The sequence below is a fragment of the Dipteris shenzhenensis genome, chromosome 14 (genome assembly GCF_047967505.1).
Source record: "Dipteris shenzhenensis isolate YYH24624 ecotype China chromosome 14, Dip_SZ_1.0, whole genome shotgun sequence".
Taxonomy (NCBI): Eukaryota; Viridiplantae; Streptophyta; class Polypodiopsida; order Gleicheniales; family Dipteridaceae; genus Dipteris; species Dipteris shenzhenensis.
Window position 1 is genome coordinate 28466430 of NC_141609.1, and position 19730 is coordinate 28486159.

Genomic DNA, 19730 nt, shown 5'->3' on the forward strand with positions numbered 1-19730 from the left:
AATGGTCATTCTTCACAGTTCTGAAATTACAAATCCTCTCTTGTGCAGATATCTTGCACACAATCTAGTGAATCTAGTGATGGGCACGACAAAAGCAACATACAAAGCTACTCAATAGATACCTCTAACCTTCGCAAGGGGTGCCTTGAATTCGGACTTGGATATGTGAAGGCAAAAAATTGGAGACCGATCGCCTTCGCCATTTATCAAAGGCACGCAGAGCAACAAAAGGCCACACGTGAGTGCAATGGCATTTTTCGACCATCAAAGGTGGTAAGGAGCGGAACAATAAGAATGAGACACGTGGCATTCAAGTGTAAGAAGGCGATAAGCAAGCCACGTTGAACGAGCTGCATGCAAAGTCAGCCCCTCGTAGAATCCGGACGGCTGCGATTTTCCCTCGTTCGACGTGTGATTTGATCACAACAAGTTACGGTGATCACTCTTACGACGTACGCACACTTCCGTTGGGATCCATGGCAGCCTCCAATCCTACCTTGCCCGCCTTCACGCATAAATCAAAGCTGGATTTGCACGAGCTCAAAGGATCCCTTCTTTTCACGGTCAGTTTGTCATTTGCATTTTGAATTATGCTTCTGCCTATCCAAAACGACTCAAGAAGCTTCCAACCTCCCCTTGTTCCTGATGTTCCGGATGACAGCTATCCAAGTTTGTTTCAATAGTGCGTGTTTTGATCTAATTCCCGCACTAATAAAGCCAAAAATGCAAACTATCCTTAAACTAACGTGGCTTTGGCAAAGGCATTGTTGCTTATATGATCGGACAAATTTAATGACGACGTATTTTTGAAGCATGCTCTTCATATTGCAATGAACGAATAGAATCCGTGGCTCCCTTGTCAACTTCGAGTAAGTTTAGAACAATACAATTGTTGCATTCGTCTCGTGCAAGAGGTTAATGTTTTTGACTATGGTCTAGGTGCCACATGTTTTATCTACCCTGGAGTGTGAAGCCTTCATAAGTTATGCAGAAACACTTGGGTTTTCACATCAAGGGAGCGTGGATCCTGCACAGGGAGGAGCCTTTAGAGACAACGGTAGAATCTCAGTGCAGGATGCGATTCTGGCAGAGAACTTATGGAGGTCGGGCTTATCTCAACTATTTAGCGACATCAAAGTGGGAGGCAAAACTGCAGTGGGACTAAATCCCAATATAAGGTTCTACAGGTCAGTCAGTCATCGCTTAAACGCTAATAATATTCTTGATTGCTTTTGTGATTAAGCAGCGTTATCCTCAGTCTTTCAGTCCAGAATCTCTGACTCCCGACTATGTGACACCAGATACGCCGAAGGCCAAAGGTTTGGTCCACATATAGATGCAAATGTTGACCTTGGTAAAAACGAAAAACAGAATATACTCTTCTTTTATATTTGAATGGATACGGAAAAGCAACAGGGAAGAAGACTATCATTCAACCTGGGATTGATACAGACGGGCTGTTATTGGGGGGCGAGACGGTGTACTACACTGGTTGTAAAGGGGTTTCTGTAGAGGTATGGATGCAGTCAAATCGAAAGCCGCTGATCTTAATACAGAGCAGCTTTCATACTACATAGTGTGTTATAGTTTCTGTGGAAATAACTGTACTTAATAGAGAGTTGATGCTCGTGATAATCTATTACCAGAAAATAAAAATGGGACTATTCTCATTGCTTCTCTATGGCTCAACTGCTTTTACGGATTACGACAGGTACTGTTTATTTGGATTACGACATGTAGTGTTCAAAATTGGGAACATGTAATTCATAAAGAAAATGTGGAAATGCAGAGATTGTGAAGTGTATGAAGTTGTAATGCGCGTGCATATGAGAGTTGAAGTTGGAAAGAACATGAGAAAAAGCAAGAAGAGAGAGACTGCTTTATTGCGGATGATCATATAGAACACGATTTAATGGTAACAACTGAATGGTGGTTATAGGGCGTGCTAAGCACGTAACGATCAGATTACGTAAGCTAGAACACTCACGACAGACACAGGTCATGGACGACTCGGACAACAACAGTCATCTTTCATCTGGCGATCTCCCTAAATCGGGTCCTGCCTGGGTTACATCAAGAACACTGTTCAATGGCGCTCTCTCATCAAGAAGATGAATCCCTCACGTCCTGGGTCGTTGGCTTCGGGCAATAACTCTGTGGCCGTCTGCTGAAGTGGTTGCTTCCTGAGCTGGCGCATCCGCTGACGTGGACGCACCCTCGTCACGTCTAATGGTAGGGCTTCATACGCGAACTGTGGGCCGTTGTGCAGGTTTTTTTCCGTCCGGGTGTGCATCTTTGTAAAGCATAAATAGTTTTGCCCACTGCCTTGAGGATTTGGTATGGTCCAATCCATTTAGCCAGGAATCTTTCGGCTAGTCCTTTCTAACAGGTGTTGTAGTATACCATGACAAGATCTCCTTCCGAGAAGGTGGCTGGTTTGTGTCTTTTATCATACAACTTTTTCTGCCTCTTCTGTGCTTTGCGCAAATGCTCAGAGGCATTTTGACGAATGAATGACAAGGCATCTTGTAGAAATTCAGCCCATTGCTTAGCGTCCTTATGTTTGATCTGGTCTTGGTGGATGGTAGTGGGAACATAGGAGGCCTACTGAACAGAGCTTCAAAAGGATTAGCAGAGTGGATTCATGAATCGCTGTATTATATGCCGCGATGACGTAGGGTAAAGAGATATCCCAGTTTGAATGTGTGGGTCACTGTACATGGCCAGCGTGAGTTTTATGGTTCGATTTGACGGTTCGATCAAACCATTGCAATCTGGGCGGTAGGGGCTTGTAAACTGTTGCTTTATATGTAGTCGGTCACCAAGGATTCTGAGAACTTCGGACCTGAAGGAGGGTGAAGGCCTACCTACTAAGTAGAGGAGAAGTCTTGTAGAGGATATCAATGCCTGCTGCATGACTATTGTCAAAGGCAATGATGATTGCTTTGAGGAGCATGATTTATTGACAAGGACGAGGTTTGGAGTCTTCTTCAAAGCTAAATATGTAGGACAGTGGAAAATAAAACATGGTGAACTTGTTGAAGCCTTTATGGTGGAGATAAGGACATCTACAGATCTAAGGAATATATTGTTGCTAGAGGGTTACTCACTTATGAGCTATTCTAGAGCTTATGGTCGAGGATTTTAGAAAAACAATTAGCCTTGGGGATAGATGTAGATCTCATCGTTCAGGTGAATCAATTGTTTGGAAATGTTGCCAGAGTGGAGACAGGTTGACAGAGACCTTGGGAGCATGGCACTTGGCAGGATCTAGCCTGTCTGTAGATTTTGAGAGGGACAGCTAGATATTCTTGATGATTGTGTGTGCCAAGATTGCTCGAGGGCGATGGGTGGGTTCGTGATTGAGAATGGTGGTGCTTTGATGCCAAATTTTGATATGTTTTATTTGGCATTGGTATTGCTTTTCTCCTTGTTTAATAAGAGTGTGAGTATCAAGAGATAGCTCAATAGCTCTCACTTATTTCTATTTTCTAAGATATTGTATGGGATTGAGAGGATGAGTGGAATGGATCATTGTAAATACCATGTCTATGAATGATAGATACATTGGTATGGGGTGAAAGTTATTTGTATATGGGATATTATGGGGTTTTTAGAAAATAGGATGGTTTATGCGTTTCCTGAGCCATGAAGGGAGTTTTTTATTTTCTCCTAGGTGATCTCTACGGGACTTGGATCGTTGATAAAGTTTGAGCATGGAGAGAGTTTTCTCCCAAGTCGGCATTCTCCCAAGTCGGCATTAGTAGAAGTAGAAGTTTGCAAAATGTTTTTTAGCTACTTGTAGAGACATCTATAAAAGAGGCGCAATGTTTTACCGGAACCTACCCATCCGACCCAATCAGCCCCTTCAAACCCCTTGATATATGTCAGTTCATGTCATGTTGAGCCGCAAGATGATCTTTCAACAACGTATCGCTCTTCTCTTTGGCACAGATCGGCTTGGTGAGAATATGACCTCCGTTGATCCTTTCCTTCTCCCTATGCTAGACTTCAACATCACTTGGAATGTTACCATTCTCATTCTCATCTAAGGGAAGAAGGAGGAGAATGTGGTGTGTGGTCTCTTAATATGAAAGTTTCTGTTTTTTCCTATTTCCAAGTAAAAGATCTATGTCACTGAGTTTGGAAGCAGTAGGAAGCTAAGAGATGCGTGAAGTTTTATTTACCCCAACTTCATGTCACAATGCCATAGACCTTTGGTGCTACATGTATGGTACCTGTATTTCAGGATGGTTTATATGTCCGGGACTAGACATGGAGGAGCAAGAGTTGTGCATTCAAAGACCAATCATTGAGGAAGTCTCCAACTTGTTCTGAGAGCGTGCCCACGATGGATCCATGAGAGGCGGTATTGGGATTGTCATGGTCACCTTCCGACCTGTGAGCCCCTATATGAGGACATGGGGGAGGTGGACCAAAAGAGAGAAAAGGAAGGGCTGCCACATGGGCAGCATGTAGGCTGCCATGCCCTAAATGGTGGGCACAAGGGTACTATGGATGGAGCAGGTACAAGGTGCAGAGCCAGCCCTATTACATAAGAGCAGCAGAAAAGGCTGCATAAGGGCAGGCCCTATAGGTCCTACGGGCAAGTCACTGGCAGAGCAGAAAGCAGTAGTAGGTTATGAGGGGCTGGGCCATTTATAGGCCTGACCCTAAGTTGGCAAACTGAAGCATCCAGTCAGGTGAACAGCAGACAGGCCAGCAGCAACAGGTGGAGGCACATGTGGCAAGCTGGCATATGAGCAATTGGGCCAGTGGTGGCAAGCTACGACGTGGCCAAGTTGGCTATGTACAGATCTGTCAAATTTTGCAGTTGGCCTCGAGCCCTATATAAAGGCCTCCTGACGGTGACAGGTCATTCAATGTTTAGAGTCGTTGGTACCTAAGGTTGGGCTGCATATCTAGCAGCAGCAGTGGGGAGGTCCAGAGACACCACGTCTGGTGTGTAACAGGGCAGCAAAGAGGCCACGAATCACAATAAGACAGGCAGTCCAGCATATAGATCACCTACAAGGTGAAGAGCAGTACATTGCAGAGGGTTTACAGGACCTCAGGATTGGTTGCAAATCCTGCAGCAAGCAGATCAGAGGTTTTGGTGGAGCAATCAGCCTGTAGGTCTTCTTTAGGAAGAGAAGCAGCAAGGAGTGTCCAGAAAGGCATCACTCCTCAGCCCACAAAAGCTCTAGCAGGGCACATGAGGTGCCAACAGGATGTAGATGATAGTTTTGAGTGGTCATGGGTAGTACCTTATCTACTAGGCAGTGGCACACTAATGCCTTTTGCATCAGGTTTTGTTCATTTGTTTGGAGCAATCTTGAATACATGATCTACAAACCTACTTTACGGTTGCACTGTTCAAGGATTTAAGTCTGTGTCTATCTATCTATACTCACTTGTGTACACACGAAGGAAAGGAGTGAGATTTGCATCAGCACTGTGTGATTTTTGGGCTATGTTTACACAATCTTCCGCTGTGGAAGTGTTGACTATAACAAGCAACCTCCACAAGTTTTCTAATAGGTAAGACTCAGCTTCTACAGAGATTCCTGCCTGCACGTCTCGGAGGAGGGTTTAGTGCATCCCCTAGCTATAATCAGATCCATCTCCCACATGTGGAGGGTCTTGATTGGGCAGTTCCGAATGTCCTCTCGTTACGTGATGAGACAGGATGAGCAGAGAGCATCCCACTTGAGGGATGGATTTGCACTTTGCTCAACATGTAAGACGTTTGAGTTAGAGAAGCACTTAGTCCTTTGTAGTATGAGATACATGTACGGCACCACTATCTATTGAGGAGCAGATTTGGACCACTCTTAGATTTCCTGGCCTTTCTCGATGAGTGGCGCATGGTGACCTTCTTACACGAGGCCTCACAACATAGAGATTTACTCTTTCGAGTGTAAAGTTTAGGCCAAACCTGTCAAATTCCAGCTTGAGAATAATCACAGATGTCTTCCACCTAGGAGATCTATTGGCCATCCACGAGCGATGTTTCTAGTCCATAAAATTGGGAACATCCAAAGGAAAGTGGATGGCTGCTTCACGCCTAGAGGCTAGGCAGTGTGAATAGCATCATACAAACAAGCATTGCCAAGACAATAGAGTTCCCAGTCAATCCTGCGGTGAGGTTCATCCAATCAAGCCACTTCGTACTTGTCATGGCATGCCTAAGCACCAAAGCATCTCTGAAGTTTTTAGACCTCATCTTTTGAACTTTCTACCATAAACAGGTAGATGCAGATAACAAGAAAAAGATACCAAAGCAGATCTCCAAATCAGGAGAGCACAAGGACATGATACCTGCATAGGTTGGGAGGATCTGGGAGGCTGCCATGTGGTAACACAATTGTGGTGCCACATGGGCAGATCTAGATGCAAAGAGTTGCACATGATGGCTGTCATGTTGTCAGCAAACAGGCTGACACAAGGGCAGCATCTACATGCGCCTTCATAGCTGTGTGTTAGGCAGCATGAGAAGGCTTATGATGCAGGAGAAGGGCAGCATCTACATGCCTTCATAGCTGTGCATTAGTCAGCATTAGGAAGCATGAGAAGGCATATGGTGCAGAAGGGCTGCCACATGGGCAGCAAAGCACTCTTGGAGGACCCACAGACAAGGTAGCAAATCTGAAGGATCTGATCAGCCACATGGTCTGTAGATTCAGGCCAGCACAAGTGGCTTTACATCGGCCAGCGGTAGAGCAGATTGTAGCCCAGAAAAGGTCTCAAATGGAGGAGGTATGGGGGATCTTTATAGACCTTGACCTGGTCCATGTGAGGTGCTGAGTGGCCAGATAGGGGCCTGTGGGCAGCTGGGCCGCCAAGTGGCAGGTTGGCAGCCAGGTCCGCCGCATCTAGGCAAAGTAAACCTGATTTGGAAAGGGGCAACAGTACCAGCCCCTCCCCTATAAATAGCCCCCATGTAGAAATTTTAGCTGTAACCTGAGGCCTACTGAAGCTCACAAGAACATGCAGCTAGAGGAAGTGCAGGGCAGAGAGATCGGAGCAAATTTAGAGCTCAGCATAGAGCATCCAGGACAGCAAGTGTGCTGCAGGTGATGGGATTCTAGGGTGCATCATTGCGTAATATTTTGTCCTATTTTGGCACCACATACAGTGAGGTTTTGTTTTGGAAATGTTAAACAGCTGTCTATTACTCCAAATCTGAGTGTCTGCACATATGTAGTTAAGACTGTTTGAGTATTTCCATTTGGTTCCAGATTCTCCCTTTGATATCCCGTTCTTCTGTGTGAGAGGTCTTGCAAGATATCAAGCTATCTAGGGTATATGCCCAGATTTTTCCAACATGGTATCTGAGCCACAGGAAGTGATATTTAAGAGCTAGTGGTCTAGAGGGAGGTGAGAGCTGAACCCAGGAGATGTAAACCTTGGTGATCAAGCCATCCAATCTGAAGATGACTTTGAGAACTGAAAGAGGAAGGTGACTGTTTCTTAGTGGGGTGCATGCCAACTCCAGATTTTGAAGACGAGGGTAATTCCATTGGAAGATTAAAATCCAAAGCCATCTGGTTGCACATGCATTGTGGGAGATAAATGAAGCACTGGAAAAGCAGCTTGTTGTGATCAAGTGGGTGGGACAGGCAAAGTGATCAAGAAAGTAGACCCAGAGATAAACTCTCAAAAGCTCTCTTAATGATCGTAGGATTGACCACAGAGTTAGTTCTTCCCCGCTTATAGTGGTGGTGTTTGTATTGAGACCAGGACAATTCTGCATGAACTGTAGCGCGACAGCTAATATGGAACGCCCAAAATTTATTCTTCATGCTCGAGATGGAAGAAGGTTACCGGTTAAGTGAACATCTGGTAAGATTAAAGTGTTAAAGGATCACCTGGCCACAGTTGTTTAGAAGTGGGCGTGAATCAGTTGGCCATCCTCATGCCCAGTAAATTGCCTAGGAGCGGGCGTGAATCAGTTGGCCATCCTCATGCTCAGTAAATTGCCTAGGAGCTAGAATGGGTTGGTGACAACCCTTACAGATGGAGGGAGATCGAAGCCGTTGACTTTCGAGGTTGATCACTTGTTGATCTAGGAGGAAGGAAGACAAAGACTGTATGAGGATGACGGCAATGAGAGGGCATTTAATGTGACCACCAATAGCAAGGTAAAGGTAAGGGCAAGCAGGGAGAAAGACAAGCTCAATAACAAAAAGAAAGGTATGAAGGCTGAGGATGGTGTCTTCTAATGTGAAGAGTAAGAAAATTTGTGATATACCAGGATATTTGTTGAGGGATTGTTGGAGAAAGAAGATTGATTAAATGACAAAGGAGAAGGATCATCCATGGAAGATGATCCTGGTAATCAGATAGCTAGATGTTCTTAGTGGTCATGGAGAGTAGCCTTGAGATTGGATTTGTGGACCAATAAATACACTGCTCATGGCAATGGTTGGAAGATCCTGGATCATTTGTAAAGGTGAAGTACAGCACAAGCTGCTTAGAGGATCCTGAGGACGAAGCTTATTTCATCATGAGGGATGAGGATGTAATGGCCACTCCGAGGCAGAATTCGAGTTTATGATCGGCACTGACCGATGGCTCAGAGTCTTGCAGAAACGCTGATGGAGTTTACTTTAAGAAGGTACATGGCTTGTTTTTACAACAAGCAATAACCAATTGAAGCTCATTAGTATGCAATCTCTTTGTGTTTATATGTTAAAAACAGTAGCATGCTTGAAACTCAAACCTTTGCTAGTATGAAGGGTGAGAACTTTCCAAGCAGACACAGGAGGAGTTTTCTTGGTAGAGGTATCCCAAGCCTCTTGCTGGTTGGTGGGTCTTGTTGGTTGGAAAGCTCTGCCGAGTCGATTCTTGGTGACTTCGTTGAAGACTGTGTTGGACATGTGATATTTGGCAGCTTGGTAGGCTCAAGATTCAAACTGAGCAGATTCTAGGTTTTTTGGAGGATCGCTATTGGGAATCATGTTGTCTGCAGATTGGATTGAAACAGACCCATGATACTTGGTACTTTGCAGGGTCTGGTATGTTCCTAGCTTCACAGGGGAATTGTTGGATGTACCTATTGTGCGTACTTGAGTGGCTTAATGGTTTGTGACAAAGTTTGGCAGCTCCATTTGACAAGTGGTCCTGTGATTGTACTTGCAAACTGGCTTGGTTCCTGGAGTTCAAGGATGATGTAGAGATGCAATGTATGCTGGTGTTTGGACCAGATATCTACAACTTTCTCAATTTGTTCCTCCCCTGATGTCACCTAGAGAGAGAGGGCCTTGCTTGTGGGTGTGCTCACTGAGTGAGTGAGGCCAGTGTTGTGGGTGTACCCGCCCCTCTTGTGAGGTTAGGTAGGGTAAGGTTGGTACGGTTCATGGCATGGGTTGGGGCCCTCTGGGTCTGTTGGCAGGATAGCCCATGCTAGAGGGGTTGCTGCCCACGTGCGGGGCTGTTCAAGGCCGTCCTGAGGCCTGCTTTGCTGCTGCGTGGCAGCCTCTTCTGAGGTGCCCTGGATAGGCTCTTCTAGGGACCAATTATAAGACACCCTTTGGGGCAGATAGCCTGACCTGCTGGTCAGCTATCTAGCGGAGGTCGGCCACCTAGGGCAGATGGAGGCCAGCCCCTAGAGGGCTTGATATAGGGGCCAAGAGGAGCAGTCGGCCCTGTTCTAGGGAGCAGTAGGGCTGGTACCAGCCCCTCTTATAGGGCTGTGGAGTAGCCCTGAGGTGGGTCGGCCCACCTAGCTGGTTGGCCCCTAGAGCAGGTGGTTCGGCCCACCTGGCTGGTTGGCCCCTAGAGCAGGGGTTCGGCCCCTTTACTACAGCCGACTAGGGAGGGGGATCCAGTCTATATATAGGCCCCCTTCCCTCAATGTTGAGCAGTTCAGTTTGGAGCCTGGCAGAGGAGCAGAGCCACCCCACAGTAGTGCTTAAGGAGCAGGGTAGTGGAGCAGTTCATCCATTCCCTTGTGCTCCTGTTCTCTTGGTTGTTGAGCTGTTTGTCTGAGCTCTCGAGCAGCCTGCTGGTTCCGAGGTTTCCCCCCTGTCGTAGCGGGGTTTTCTCCAGAGATCACTTGCAGTTCTCTTGTGTCTCCCTCTCCTTTCTCTCCTTCTCAGTGTGGTGTGTGTGAGGCGTGCTCTCTCTCTCTCTCTCTCTCTCTCTCTTTCATTCATTTCCACTGCACTTCTCACATGGTATCAGAGCCACGGTTGGCTTGAGACCCGAGGAGCGGAGGGAGTGTTGAGCCAACACACAGAGAGGAGGATTAGGGTGCTGTTCAGAGGTGTCTTTGAGGAGGAGCGTGTACGAGGAGTGGACTGTTCTGGTGACCAGTGAAGGGTGACTTCGAAGCGTGTTTTCAGATCAGAGAGGAGGTGTTCCCAAGGGATGGAGAGCGAGGTGTGAAGGCACATTGGGCTGTCAGCCCCTTCCTCCTTTTCTTGAGCCTTCTCCTTTGTTCAACCCTCAGTTCCCTTCTATCCCATCCACCTTCTCTTTCAGTTCATCGTCCTCTCAATGGCGACTTTGGTCGAGATGGCAGAGAACAAGACGAGAATTCTAGTGTTGCCCACGTACCCGGTTGACTAGCAATTGGATGGGCAGCGGGCTCAATTACAGTGTCTGGCGGGTGATGATGGAGTCTATGTTACAGTCATACGACCTGGCAGATTTCATCTTGATAGGTGTTGCCCAGCCAGATCCCCTGGCGAAGGACTTTGGCATTCTGGAGCAAAAGGAGGCCGAGACCTTGTCTAGCTCTGGGACCGTATTAAGATCATTTATATTTCTTAATTGTACTCCTCAGGTGATTAATCATGTGAAGCACATGATAGTGGCCGAAAGTATATGGTAGCATTTGATGTCCATATATAATCGAACCTCTCCCATGAAGAGGGTCTCATTGGAGGTCTAGATGTTGTTGGATCCCAAGAGTCTTCATCGATGCAGCACCACACCAACAAGTTATGAGAACTTCAGCAGGAAATTCTCTAGGCGGGGAAGCAAATTTCATCAGAGGACATGGCTATAACTCTTTTGTTCCAGTTATCCTCTCAATATGGGGCCTTCTATTCATCCTTGATCACCAGTGGTTTCATCCTTGATCACTAGTGGTAGGGTGAATGAGTTGACCTGGGAGGAATCGGTCCCCATGGTGCTTTAACCAAGAGGAGCGCTTCGTCGATTGTACCTACGACAGTCAGCTTGAGGCTTTGACAGCTGATCAGAAAGGCAGAAAGCAAAGCAGTTGACAGCTGAGATACGAGAAGCTCTCAAGGCATCATGTACTTGTAACCGATGTGGCCAGAAAGGTCATTATTGGCGTCAATGTCCCCAACAGAACGGAGAGGGGTCCAATAACCAAATGGCCAATAGTGTTACTGCTGCACTAGTAGCATGGGGTAGGCATTCCCATTAGGCTTTCCGGTTCCAGGTGGAGGATTGCTTGCTTGTTTGTGGCAGCATGACCTGCTAAGCAGGTGCAACGGGAAGGGAGTCTTTTATCGAGGCAGGCTTTGAGGCACGTCCTCGAGCCACGTGGAGTTGTTCCTGCCGATTCAGGTGGCAGTATGTTACCAGTTTGTATTTTATTTGGATGTTATGACCTGGCAGATCCAGAGGGGGTCTCCTAGTGTTATGTTGCAACTATTGTCTGATGCTGTTGGAGATCTTGATGGGTCAGTTTATTGCCAATGCAAGAACCCAAACACAGTTGATTCATCCATGTGAGCTGTTATATGCTCGTTGCCATTGGAGCACTGAAGTTCATCGATCTAGCGACAATGTACCAGTTTGGACTTGAGAGGGGGGCTTTAAAGGGGGCTATCTAGCTCTGAGATACATGTGCCCATGCAAGGAAGCAGACCTTGCACCGAAGGCAGTATCAATTCGTGCCACGAGAGGACTTCTTCAACAGTACCTGTGGTGTCTTCAGCATGGAGCATCACACGACGGATCCCTCCAGTTGTTCCAGCGGCACACCCAGCTCCCTGGCGTCTCTATTCCATCCAAGAATTGACAGCGGGTGTTGGAGGTCAACATCTCCTAATGTCAGCTAGAAAGTGAGGGCCTTCCTTGTGGGTGTGCTCGCCCAATGAGTGAGGCTAGGTTAGATGAGTGAGCACCAGCGTTGTGGATGTGACCGCTCCTCTTGTGAGGTTAGGTAGAGTAGGGTTGGCACGGTTCATGGCATGGGTTGGGGTCCTCTGGGTCTGTTGACACAACCCCGCAGGATCTGACCCTATCACTGACCTAGAATCTCGTCCTCAATCCAACCAGAATCATAGCGCAGGTGCCTCGATCCTCCCGACCACCCCCGAGCACGTGGGCTACAGCTCGACTCATCCATAGACCCGTATCTAACCCAGGCGTCTCATACCACCTGAGCCCGCCCAGAGGACCTTCGATACACCACCTATGATCCGCCATGTAGATGGCCAAAGTCCCGACCTGGGTCCAAGCCCCATCCATCAGTTGAGGAGCGCTCAACTGATCTACACAATAGCACTGGCCCGAAGGAAACCCGCTATGGATAGCACAATGCTATGAATAGCTCCCTCCATATAAAGCGAGCACTATATATGAATCAATCTCTATATATAGCAATCTCGGCTAAAAATAGCCATCCAGCCCTATGCTATCCCGTAACCCACGTTCACCTGCTATCCAACATGCACATGACATACTCCCCTTCCTCTAAGAACTCACTCCTGAGTTCACCAGAAAGCCCGAAAACTCTCTGTGAAGATGAGTCAATGCCAATAACTATACTCTGACTATCAGTTTGAGTGAATCTAAGGCCAAAGCCACAATCTTTGATAACCAACCCAAGGAAAGTAAATCTCTTAATCTAAACAAGGTTACGTATCATCGAGTATTCTCCTCGAGAAATCAAGTAACGCCTGAATCCACAGAGTTAGTTCCGTTGACATATCCGTACACAAGCATGGTAAAATCCGTACCTCAATGTAAAAGATTCTATCAACCTTATCTATTGAGTTCTAATTAAGAATTTGCGAAAAAATATTCACCATGCTGAATACCCTTGAACTCAAAAATCTTAGGTTGAGATAAAGGAATCATTGTTCAAACAATCCCATCAATTGAGCCCCTCGAGGTCAATTTTTGGGTTGTAGTTTCTATCAACCCTCATGTCCTGAATTAACAAAATACCCTTGTAATTCAAATTCTTGGGTCGAAATACATGACAGACTTTCCATCGCAGAACAATTAGGTATCCGTTCATAACTCATGATGGAAGAATCTTCATGGAAGTATCAATGGGCAAAATCCTGACCAAAGATATGGTCCCCTTGATCTATCCTCAAAATGCCCCTACGTGAGGATAATCACTAAAAATTCAATTGGCTATATCCAGTCAATGGTACTGTTGTAGACATGTATATAGTCAACCATCATAGGAATAACATCCTATGTGATCCAAAGACTACGGAAATATACAATCCGAAATCTCTAAAAACAAGATCCACTATCGGATATCCTGTATAAACTTGTGCACAATAAACCGCTCCTATCACAGGATCATCCAATTCTTAGGATCTCTTATCTAGGAACACCAGGTTCCAAACAAGGCATTGACAGACCATCATCAGAAGAGATGTGGTAACCCTCCCTAAGATTGAGTCTAGACTCTGGAGCTCTAGGGTTGAACCCAAAAAATACATGGCTTCTCTTAGGGTAAAGAATTTTAGTCAGCTCTCGTAAAAAATCTATTCAGGTTGCCCCCAATTCAATTCAGCCTACTTGTACTTCACCCTAGAGGTCCTTGGGTATTATTTCACGCTGGATTATACCACCACATCAGAGAATCTTAAATGTAACATACCTTAGTGTCCCATACCACCAAAGTATACTACAAATAAAAAACTCAGTGGACAATATGAGTAAATTAGGTAGCCAATCCCTCTTCAACTCAGATGATCCCAGATTGAGTCAGGGTGGCAAATCCATTCTCAATCCTTCTCTTAATGTGATTATATCACCTCCTTGTGTTACAATACCCCAACCAATAGGTCAAAGAAGAAAACCAGTAGGTAGCATCCCTAACAACTCTTGAATCCTGACTATCCATGACCTCGGACTAAAAGAGTGAGAATCAAAATGACCCCGCCTTTGGACATGATTCAAAGAAGGTATCCAACAAGACTCATCCTGGCCTAATCAATAAGAACCTTCATATGTCCAAACGGTAACTCGAAGAAACGCCATAACTCACAATCACATCGAGATCAAAACTTCAAATAGAAACCAAACAAGAATCTACGCACCAAGATTCAAGAAAGGGAAATCCAATTGTCTTAGTTAAGTCCAGTTTAAGATGTAACAAAGTCTCAGGCATCCTCAATGTACCATATATCTAAAAAACTGCAAGATATATGGAACAAAAGTACACGTTATATAATTTGAAAAAACCAATCAAATTATGAATGCCACTTAGTTACAAATCAAATCCAAATTAACCAAAACCTGGTCAATTTAATAACAAGACAATTTAGAACATAATTCATACAAAATTGGGGAACATCTTGAACCAAACGTGGTTCAAAAGATCCAGTCGAGCCAAAAATAATTGGGTGTCAGTCAAAACTGAGGATTTCAACCTCTTCATCGCTTCTCGATAACTCGGAAGCGGTACAAAGACTCTCAAACAAGCTGTCTACATTTAGAACAGCATGAGCCTTCTTCAATATATTTCTGGTACTGAGAGTAGTGAAGAGCTGCCCAGAGTTCATCCATCAAGGAATCCATCTCTCGTAGCAGGTCAAACGTAGGTGTCTCATTACTTTGATGTCCTTCCATGGCTAGAAAATATCTCGCACAGGAGAGGGACTAGAAGAAAAACAGCTTCATCCAAACACGTGCTCTTCACACTAGCAAAAGAGAATACGGTGCTGCGTGGAATCAAGGAAGAAGGCGGGTAGAGGACAGCAATCTAGATGGCAGAATCTGATAGGTTGATCTCAGACAAAAAGAGGGTGGGGAATTCGCCTTCATGCACTGAAGTGCTGAAGTGAGAGAGAGAGAGGAATCCCGGGTATATAAATAGCCAGGAAGGGCCATCAAAAGCTAGGCGAATTTAGGATGGGGGCCTGATTTAGAGCAAGTGCTTTGCTTGCTAGAGAAAAACAAAAAAGCAACCTGCTTTTTTTTACCAAAAACAGTCTCGTTTTTAATAGATCTGGTCCCGCTTTTCTCCAACCAGCCAAAAATAGCCAAAACGCACTAAAATCAGGCCATACGCTCCTTCCCAAAGCCAAGCGCCTGCCCCCAATCATATCGCCCCTATCTCTGATGCCCGAATTTCCTAGACAAGCCGTTCTCTGGCTTACGAACGCCCTCTCTTTCCTCCTACTTCTCAATTGCAGCAAATCTAGGTCTCTAGGGTAGGAATCTCATCCTTGAGAACCTAGAGCGAATTCTTTCCCTATCTACTCTTACGCGTCCCCACACAGCCAATCACATCAACAACCCAAGCGTGGGAAGTTATAGGTCAGAAACGATCCATCCTCATATCTCTTGCTGAAAGCATCAAGTCTTCTCATCGCCTACCCTTCTCAGGGAATCACGATTTCCAAACACGTAGCAACCGAGAGAGAGCGCACAGCCTATGGACTTCTATTTCTTTCACAACTCTCCCAATCATGAGCGCACATCATCAGCCAACGATTCAGCCCATACATGAGCGGAAATTCAGATTTGCAAGAGCAATCTCAAAAAGCGTACTTGGAAGACATATTTTCTGCATACCTTGCATTGAATTCAATCATGATAGGACAGCTCTGATACCAAATGACACGACCCCGCAGGATCTAACCCTATCACTGACCTAGAATCTCGTCCTCAATCCAACCAGAATCATAGCGTAGGTGCCTCGATCCTCCCGACCACCCCCGAGCACGTGGGCTACAGCTCGACTCATCCATAGGCCCATATCTAACCCAAGCATCCCATACCACTTGAGCCCGTCCAGAGGACCTTCGATACACCACCTATGATCTGCCATGTAGATGGCCAGCGTCCCGGCCTGGGTCCAAGCCCCATCCATCAGTTGAGGAGCGCTCAACTGATCTACACAATAGCACTGACCCTCCCTCTATATAGAAGGAAACCCGCTATAGATAGCACAATGCTATGAATAGCTCCCTCCATATAAAATATATATGAATCAATCTCTATATATAGCAATCTCGGCTAAAAATAGCCATCCAGCCCTATGCTATCCTGTAATCCACATTCACCTGCTATCCAACCCTAGGTACACCATGCACATGACATCTGTTGGCAAGATAGCCCATGCTGGAGGGGCTGCTACCCACATATGGGGCTATTTAGGGCCTTCATGAGGCCTGCTTTGCTACCACGTGGCAGCCCCTTCTGAGGTGCCCTAGATAAGCTCTTGTAGGGACTAGTGATGGCCACCCTTTGGGGCAAATAGCCCGACCTGCTGGTCGGCTATCTAGCAAAGGTGGGCCGACCTCTTGGTCGGCCACCTAGGCTGGAGCACAGCCCCGTATAGGGCAGATGGAGGCCAGCTCTAGAGGGCTTGATATAGGGACCAGGAGGAGCAGTCAGCCCTGTTCTAGGGAGCAGTAGGGCTAGTACCAGCCCCTCTTATAGGGTTGTGGAGTAGCCCTGAGGTGAGTCGGCCCACCTGGCTTGTCGGTCCCTAGAGCAAGGGGTCAGCCCCTTTACTACAGCGGACTAGGGAGGGGGATCCAGGCTATATATAGGCCCCCTTCCCTCATTGTTAAGCAGTTCAGTTTTGAGCCTGGCAGAGGAGCAGAGTCAGCCCACAGTAGCACTTAAGGATCAGGGTAGTGGAGCAGTTCATCCACTCCCTCCCTTGTGCTCTTGTTCTCTTGGTTGTTGAGCTGTTTGTCTGAGCTCTCTCTCTTTCGTTCATTTCCGCTGCATTTCTCATAGTAAGATCTGTTTGCATGCTTGTGTTTGGTCAGGATTCTTCCTCTGGTTTCCTGTTCTCCCGCTTGTCATAAAAGGCCTAGCAAGGTCTCAAGCTATTTATATTAGAAGGTAAGTTAGTGAGGGTTAGGGTTGTTTGGAACTAGAAACTGGGCCAAGTTAGTTGGGACAAGAAATTGGACCAAGTTAGTGGGGATTAGTGTTGTTTGGGACTAGGAAGGAAAAAAAGGAATATGAGGGGACTGTATAAATGCACCTCCCACACACTGTACCTCATGTTTGATGTGATCTTACACTCTCCATTCTCCATATTTTATGTATGTATACTCTCTCTCTCTCTCTCTCTCTCTCTCTCTCTCTCTCGGACTAGCACAGAAAATAGCCCAGAAAATACTCACAATGTAGAGAGATTTGGGAGACTTTTATTTCAATGGTTGTAATGGACCACTATTTAATTTAATAGTGGTCACCAGTCCCATAGATCCTGAGGGTCTCAAAAGGACTTTAATACAATCATATCATATCATCTCTCTCTCTCTCTCTCCAGCCCGTACAAACAGTGCCGCCCGTACAGCCACCCGTATAAACCGTACAGCAGCCCGTACATCAGTGCCGTCCGTACAACAGGCTGCACAACAGGTCGTTCAGCAGCGCCGTACAGCAGGGTCGCCGAACACAGCCCATCACCATCGTCCGTGCCACCTACCCCATACACAGGTCATCGGCCTCCATACAGCTTGTTACCCCCTGCTGAGCTGAGCCCTTGGCTCAGCCTGGGGGGTTAGCTTCAGTGAAGGGCTTGGAGAATCTGCAAGGCTACCATGGATTTCCCGAAGGTGAAGACTTTCGTCACGACCCCCGTCAGTAAGCCCCCTTACTCCAACATTGCAGCAACACCCAGTCCCTATGCTTTGACCTACAAGAAAAGGATCGGATTAGACCCTCACGAGCACATTTACCACTTGGAGCATGAAGTCAGAGAGCTCATGTTGTTAGTTGCAGCTCTTAGCAGAAAGGTGAACAAGATGGAGAACAAAGGCAAGCAAGAAATTATTACAGAAGCTATGGAGAAATTCAGCGAATTTCCACCAGCTCCAGCTCTTGTCTCCAAGGTCAAGGAAATGATCGACACCCAGGTGAGTTCAGCCAAGGAAGAGATGGCTATTGTTGCGGATAGCAAACTCAACAAAGCGGATTTGTACACAAAAGTAAAAGAGCAGCAGGCTATAGCACATAATAAGAAGATACTACGCATTGGATCGCCTTGGCCCTTTTAATGAAGAAGAAGATTACACAGTAGATGAGAGGATTGCATGTCTCAAGAAAGAAATACCACAAGTAGAGTGGATCATAACGATATCAGCTGCGTCTCCCAAACAGGAATGCAAGTACAAGTGTTTTTCAAGTAGAGCGGGAAGAATTAAGATTCTTCAACAGACAAACAAGTTGAAGGGCACAAGGATTTGGATCTCTGAGGAACTCACCTTAACTCAGCTCAAGCAGAGGAGTGTCGAGCTCACCAAAATGAAGGATGCACATAAAGCTGGAAAATGGGCTGTGTATCGAGATGGAACAACACTAATTAGAGATTTCAAATCTAAACCTAAAGACTCTCAGTCTTAAATTGATGTTATGAAGGCCACTTCTATTAGTTTTATAGTCCTAGTACGTATTGGTGTGATATAATAATTGAGCTGAGATGCCATGTGCACTCCTCGACCTTCTGGCTTATCCAAATGTTGCTAGTCTTTTTGACATTTTGTACTTTGTCCCATAGACCCGTGAGGTCTCCTACGGACGTTAATATGACTTTCTTTTTTTTTCTTTTTTTCTCTCTCTCTCAAATGGCAGCCTGAGAGTGAGAGAGAGAGAGAGAGAGAGAGAGAGAGAGACAGCGAGACAATTTTTTCTTAGAAATTTGATTTGCATGCCTGGGTTAGATTCCTTGTTGTGAACTTGGTGTTTCTAAAAGAATCTGTAATTGTGGGATTCCAGTTTACAACTGATAAAGGTGAGCTTTAATGAACAGGTTGCACCTGTTGCAGGCATGGCTCTTTTCGCGGAGCATTGCTTGCTGCATGAAGCACGAGAGGTGTCCAAGGATGTGAAGTATGAACTACGTTCTGATGTCATCTTTTGTTAATTGCAATTGGCACTCACATTTGTTAACATTTGAATCAGTGCTTCCAGTAACATGCAAGCAAAACCTATGGGAAATTGCTGAATCATGGCTAGCCATGTATGTCGAAGCATCATTTGATTATTTGATCAAGGGCACCAAAAGATCTGCAAAGCAGCTTGCTATCGCTACTGTTTTTTTGGGGTAATTTTCCAATCTTAATGATAATCTGAGAGAGGAAGGACGTTTACCAGACACGGCAACATAATACATTGTAGCAACATTTGAAGGGTGCAGATCCTACCTTTTGTTTCAATAACTCCTGTGATTTTGATTCTATTTCATGTCTTTCCGTATATGGAAGGGCACATCTGCAGTGTTCATTTTATATGTATTATTTTTCTTGTCTTATCTGCCTTCGCTTTTTCTTGAAAGCAGTTTATTGTTACTTTCTGTTTTCAACATTGTTAACATGGATAAATTATAATCTATTGAAAGCATATCTATTGTTCCTGTTCTTTAGAAAGACCTGACTTCTTCAAAAATCAGTCTTTTGGATTTTGTTACTGGTCTTGTAGGGGGTGAAGCACATCTTAAATAACTCATAAAGGATCCTCTAGGCTGCCACGCGTTTGCCTTTCTGCATTTCGCAGCTCTCCACTACAGAGGACAGCCCCTTGGGCTG

At 45.7% G+C, this 19730-nt stretch overlaps 1 pseudogene; it reads left to right on the forward strand.

Moving 5' to 3' along the window:
• The first annotated feature begins 443 nt into the window (after positions 1–443).
• Positions 444–19132, forward strand: LOC147894424 (uncharacterized; annotated as a pseudogene).
• The last annotated feature ends 598 nt before the right edge of the window (positions 19133–19730 follow it).